Source organism: Osmia lignaria, unplaced genomic scaffold, assembly GCF_051020975.1.
Source record: "Osmia lignaria lignaria isolate PbOS001 unplaced genomic scaffold, iyOsmLign1 scaffold0049, whole genome shotgun sequence".
Lineage (NCBI taxonomy): Eukaryota > Metazoa > Arthropoda > Insecta > Hymenoptera > Megachilidae > Osmia > Osmia lignaria.
The window spans coordinates 73,439-80,000 of NW_027478190.1; the positions used below are offsets into that span (position 1 = coordinate 73,439).

The 6,562-nt window shown below is 47.5% G+C and overlaps 1 non-coding gene across 1 annotated transcript; it reads right to left on the bottom strand.

Annotated features, from left to right (window-relative positions):
- Nucleotides 1-5,819: 5,819 nt before the first annotated feature.
- On the bottom strand, nt 5,820-5,974 carry LOC143307254 (5.8S ribosomal RNA). The gene has a single exon (XR_013064443.1). It is a non-coding gene; the product is annotated as a 5.8S ribosomal RNA (ribosomal RNA).
- Between the last annotated feature and the right edge of the window lie 588 nt (nt 5,975-6,562).

The window sequence follows — 6,562 nt, forward strand, 5'->3', positions numbered from 1 at the left end:
CGGAACATCGCCGTGACACTTTCTCGCTGATCAAGTCCTTAATCTCGTCGTGCCTTCTTATTCGAGCTGGTTTCGTATGGGGGCACATGCCTATGACATGTCCCAACGTTTCGATTTCGACCCTGCATTTTCGACAAACGATATCTTGGTCTTTGTTGGCCCGCTTCAAGGCTACCCGCGTTCCAAAGGTGTTGGTCCTCAACCGGAGTGCGTCAAGATAACGCGACGGTTTGAGGAGAGTTGGGTTCCTGAGCCAAGCATTGCCAATCTTATCGTTTGCGAAGTCTGCCACTCCTTGGCCCTGGGAGTTGAGATCTTTCCATCTCTGAGTCTCCTTCCTCTTCCGATCTCGACGTGTTTCTTCGATTCGATCGAACGTTGTTGGCCATTCTAGCTCTACTGATTGCGCGTACTTTTTAACAACATCATCCAGGTCAGTTACCACTCCCCTAACAGCTGCGTCGTTAGACTCCTGCATCTTAGCTGCCCTTCGAAGAACCGCCAATTTGACGATGTTTTCGATTCGAGGAAAGCCAAGACCTCCATAGTTTTTACCAGAGTAGATGAGTCCGTCAGTTGTTGAATGATGCAGATGTAGGATCTTTTTAACTATCTGCCGGACTTCGCTATCTATCTCTTGCAGGGTCTTCAGAGGCGGTGGGCTGGCCACCATGCTGTGGATATACCTGGGGAGTAGGTATGTTTTTATCAGTTCGATTTTTTGATGCGGCTTCAGTGCCATTCGGCAGATGTTGTTTGCCGCACCAACTATAACCTGGAGATGTTTTCCGCGAAGTAGGCCATTCCAGCAATTGAAGTCGGCTCCGAGATATCTCATCACTTCATCAGGCTTGGCTCCCGGTATTTTATCATCGCCGATTTTTAGCTCCGGGTCCTTTTGATGCCAGGTCTTATTCTTGGTGATGATCTCGAAGGCCGAGCATTTCGAGGCCGCAACGTTCATGTCGAGATCCTGGAGGAACTGGTGCAATATTCGAATTTGTTTTCTCGCTTCTTTTTCGTCCTTAGCCAGTAACACCATATCATCGGCGAAGGCGAGAATCGACAGGTTTTCATCTTCAACCGAGACTCCCGTTGTGTTGTTATTCAAATATTCGATAACGGGGTCTATTATTAGATTGAAGATTAGCGGGGATAGCGGGTCACCTTGTTTAACACCTCGATTTAGCGTGACGCTCACTTCCCCGTTGTTCGTTTTAACTTTTGTACGACATCTGTCGTACATTTGCCTTATTAGTTGAGCAACCTTTGAGGAGACTCCTTTTCGAGTAAGGCATTCCTTAATAGCCGCGTGTGGTACCGTGTCGAACGCTTTTGCGATATCGACAATTGTTACCACACCACCATTGCGTTTTTTCATCACCGCCAGGGCATGCGACAGCAATGCGATGTTATGTTTGCATCCGTCCTCCTTGGTGAAACCTTTTTGACGGATGGATTGCTGTACGTGCCTTCTCAGTCTAGCGTCGATCATGGCGGAGTACATCCTACCCAGCATTGACCCGATGGTGATCGGACGCCAATTTTTGACGTCCGCGGTGTCTTTTCCTTGCTTGGGTATTAGGGCTGTTCGATTTATCCTCCATTGTTCCGGGTAGTGGTCAGATAACATTAATAGGTTATACAATTTAGCTAGTATCTGAACCACTCCCTTCTTTCTCAAGTGTACTTTGCGCACACCGTCGACGCCTGCTGCTGAGTCGGTTTTTACCTTTCGCATTCTGACGATGATTTCCTCCGCCGTAATTGGCGTGCAGAATTCCCGCGTTGGTATGTGCGGCTGTCTTTGATTTCCTTCGAAAGAGGGCAAGCCCTCGCATTCGCCAGTGGTTCCCCACAGCTCACCGTATAGTCCGATTACATCGGCGCTATTCGGTAAAGTGATTTTATCGCTTTCAAATTCTGCCCCCGTGATTGCCATGTCCACCAATTTCTTGGGGCATTTTTTGTAGACCTCCTGGTATCGAGCGTATTTGAATTTGCCAAGCTTAGTTCTCTTGCTTTGAGCCTTGGAGTTTGGCTTGGACTTTGAATTCTTCGAGTTTTTTGGGGTTTTTCGGCGTTTATCCCCCTCTCCGCCTTTTAGCATTTCGACTAGAGCATTCACAACGCGATTGATACCTTCGGGCCGGCATTCACCTTGGGCAAGTTTAACAATTTCGCTGTCAATTTTAGCCATTTCCGGATCCTCTAGAACGGGGCCAGCCCTGATACATTCGATTAGAGGTTTCTGCCATGCATCCTCCGCGTCGTCCTCATTTATCGTTTCGACCGGCGAGACGTGGATGTTGTTGGGTTCGGAGATGTTACTGGAGTTATCCTCCTCTGCCTCAGCCGGTACAACCGGCCTTTGGCGCGTATTTAGCTGTCTCCTTTTCTCACTGATCTGTTTCAGTGTTTTATCGGGGAAGTAATTTCTAATTTTAGCGCCTATCTGTTTTTCGGCTCTGAATCGGTCGTTTAACTCCCGAAGCAAAGCTGTCTCTTCCTCCGTCCAGACAGAGCATTTCCTGCCTTTCTTACCCTTACCTGGCTCTACAGTCTTGGCTCGTGCTGCGTTTCTGATGTCTGGGTGCATGTGCATTTCATGAATTGACAGTCCCCTTTTTGTGGCGAAGGTCTTGTCACACCCAGTGCATTTGAAACTCTGCTCAACAGGTTCACATTTACCCTTGCACTTCGGGATATGACATTTGATACTATGTATCTTTTCGGACTCTTTTCCACACTTCGCGCAGCACCAGACTAAACGCAGTTTTGGATGTTGTTTCTGCGCGTGTACTGCGATGGCTTTATCACTTGCGCATATTGTCTGTGTACCAGCCAGACTGCAGGCCAAGCAAGCGGTCGTCGAGGACAGGGGTATGTCAATTCGCTGAGCCAATTCGTGACCGTTTGAATCGCCAGGTTGTTTATCGGTGGCCCTCCTATCCAAAGCGGATATTTCCGCCACAGGGGTTCCAGGGCCGAGAACCCCTGCGTCCGAGGCTTTTTCGTTTGTGCATGTTCTACCCATAATTCAGTTTAGTTTATCGAAGGAGAGAGATCTAGGCGACAGTTCCATTTCGATGCCATCTCATGTCCATTTTCGTGCCAGTTCGGTATAAGGTTTAGCTGTCCTTTAGCATTTAACATTTAGCATTTCGCCTGCAGGCTTCGGCCCTGAGAGTACCCAAAGCAATAGCGTCGCCGACCGGTAATTCAAAGCTTGGCCAGTCCAAGGACTCCTCCTGCTAACAGCTGGCCAGACCCGGGGACGGCGCATAGTCCGTACATCCGGGTAATTATAACTGAACCTAGCTTGCGGCGGTCCTGACGCACACACATTCGAAAATGGATTGGTTGCGGCCTGATACCGTCTGAGTACCGTCGCGCAGTCGGCCAGGCAACCGAGGGTCTGTCACGAACACCGTTAAGGTGACGGACAGGCTCCGCCTCGGACCGTAGACCGACACGCAACGGGTCGCGACGTTCTACTAGGGGAGAAGTGCACGACTACCTCGCCGGAACATTCGCCGAAGGTGGTGTGCCCTCGCTAATGGAACCCGAAGGTCCATCCGGGGCATCGCGCACCAACGGGAGCCAGCGTTGTTGACGATGAATCTCCCCATTCGATCTTTTGGGTTTCTCAGGTTTACCCCTGAACGGTTTCACGTACTCTTGAACTCTCTCTTCAAAGTTCTTTTCAACTTTCCCTCACGGTACTTGTTCGCTATCGGTCTCGTAGTCGTATTTAGCCTTAGATGGAGTTTACCACCCACTTAGGGCTGCACTCTCAAGCAACCCGACTCTAAGGAGAGATCCTCCCGAAACGCGTACCGGTCACTACGGGCCTGGCACCCTCTATGGGTAAATGGCCCCATTCAAGATGGACTTGGACGCAATTCGATGTCTCGGGATAAACGGATCCTCCTGAACACTACATTTCCCAGCGGCGGTACCGCGGGATTCAGTGCTGGGCTCATTCCTGTTCGCTCGCCGCTACTAAGGAAATCCTAGTTAGTTTCTTTTCCTCCGCTTAATAATATGCTTAAATTCAGCGGGTAATCTCGCCTACTCTGAGGTCGTCAATTTCTTTGGTTTCATCGAAAGGTGAATAATGATGCTCGATGCAAAAAAAAAAAAATAAACGAAAAGAAGCAAAAAAGCAAACACGTAGAGAAACTGTGCGTGAATCAACCTTTCGCATATTCAATTTTTCCTCCTCTCTCGTTTCAAAATGTTTGTATTTATCGTTCGATGAAACGAGCACAAGAGGGAAAAAAAAGTTGAGACACGACGTTCCCATAATTTTCGTGTTATTTCCTTTTTGCTTCAAACATTTTGCGGACTGCAGCTTCGTCGTATTGCTTTTATCAATTTTTAACAATTTCAAAGCGAAGACAACTCGCAAGACGATCCATTTCGTCTCGGTTCAATTTTAACGTCCGTCCGTATTATTTTTTGTTCCACAAGAGATTTCGAATAGGTTTCTTTATTTATCATCCCTTCTTTTCGAGCGCCACGGAAGCAAGAGGAAAAGCAAGAGCGAGAGAACATTTCGCGTATACTTCATTTAACAATTTTAACCAACACGCGATGTACTCCACACACCTCTTAGATTTAACAACTGCTTTTCTCTTCTTCTCCCCTTAGCGCAAGGGTAAACCCCATTTGTCTCTTCTTTGGAACGCAACAAAACTTTCGAGGACTGGACGACCGAGCGATGGTCGCGCGGTCTTCGCTTATCTTTAACAAACGAAGTAGTCCGTATGTATTCTAAATGTTGAAGCCTCCTAGAGCTTTAAGCCATGCGAGACATTGAAATGCTGTTTTAACGGGAGCATGCATAATTGCTGCAAACATACTTTTATCACAAGTTCTAGCCACGCCACGGAGGCTTCGAAGTTCCTTCACCATTCGCTTTCCTCTCTTTTGTTACACAGTTTCAGACTACGATCAGGGGTACCGAAACGCTGTATTGATTGTAAACAACCATTTTTATCTTGGAGCGGAGCGTTCCTTTACTCGTTAGATTTGTCTTGTCGCGTGTGTATTCGCTTTTTCGACGCTTTTTAACCATTTAACTTGTTTAGCGAAGCTAAACGCACAGACAGACAAAAAAAAAGGAACAGCATCGCGCGTCAAACAGCGACGACCCATCTGAAGCGATCTTTCATTTATACACCGTTTGTAAACAGAGAGATGTATAAAGCGCGGGGAATCATTCGAAACCCTGGGGCTATTCGAGCTTGCATTTCAGCAAATTATCATCTCAAACATTTCACTCGTTTGCTTTTTCTAAATTTATAGGAGAGCTTCTTTCGTTTATTTTTGACACACCTTTCGTAAATATCGTTTCTGGCAACGTCGGGAGCGTGGATTTCTACAAGTGAACAATCGCGCCGATCCGATAACTTCCAGCAGGATGGAGAATCTTTATAGATTATCTTCCGAGAACTCGGTGCTTTCACGGGCGGTCGTTTATAAATTTTAACGAACGACTCGCGCGCCGTGACGCACTTGCGCTAGTTCGAAGAGATATTTCGAAATTTGTTTCTCTCCTTTAACGGCCTGCATTTAGTGTATCGGTTGCGATTTTCGTCACATCGTTTCCACGACAAACGCCGACGAACTGCCCAACTATCGCTCGTACGTTGCGACTCTTTCTTTGTTTATCGTTCATTCATTCTTTCAATTTCGTTCGATAATCCCGCTCCGAAACGTTCTACTTTCGTTGAACGACGGCGAGATGTTTAGAAAGAAATGAATTACTCTTTTTTCGAGAAGCAAACGCAAGCAGTCTTTTGTTAAGAAAACGACCCTCAGCCAGGCGTGGTCCAGGAATTGTATCCGTGGACCGCAATGTGCGTTCGAAATGTCGATGTTCATGTGTCCTGCAGTTCACACGTTGACGCGCAATTAGCTGCGTTCTTCATCGACCCACGAGCCAAGTGATCCACCGTTCAGGGTAATCGTAAAATTTTGTATTTCAAACTCTTTAGATCTTTAGAGTGTTATTTTCATTATTAACACGCATCACATTCGATACCCACATCACTCTCCCACCCGGCGCGTGCGGGAGAGCGAATTCGGGCGTCGCCAACGTATTTGTTTGTTTGTTCGATCGTTGACGACACGATCGCGTCCAAGGACGGAAACCGTCGGAGAAACGCCCAGTGGCACGCTCCTCTCGACGGTCGGGCGTAAAGTACATTTAAAAACCTTGAAAAGTACGAACGCACACAAGGAATGCGAGCGCGCGTCCTGTCGCTGAATCGTGGGTTGCGAGATTCGAACAGACACACGGCCGGCGACGATCGGTCTAACTAATGGACACATAGTTTTTCAAAGACTCGCTATCGTCGCTTCTCAGCCGGTCCGTAAACAACACACATCGATCAGGCGGACGCACGAATCTTACCACGGTGCGTGTTTCGTAGATTCCAGGTTACCCGCAAGTACCTCTCTCTCCCTCTCGAAAGAGGAATCTCGATCCGTCCTTTTTGGACAATGGAGAAATCTTTTTATCGCAACACGGATGGCAAAGAAACAACCAAAG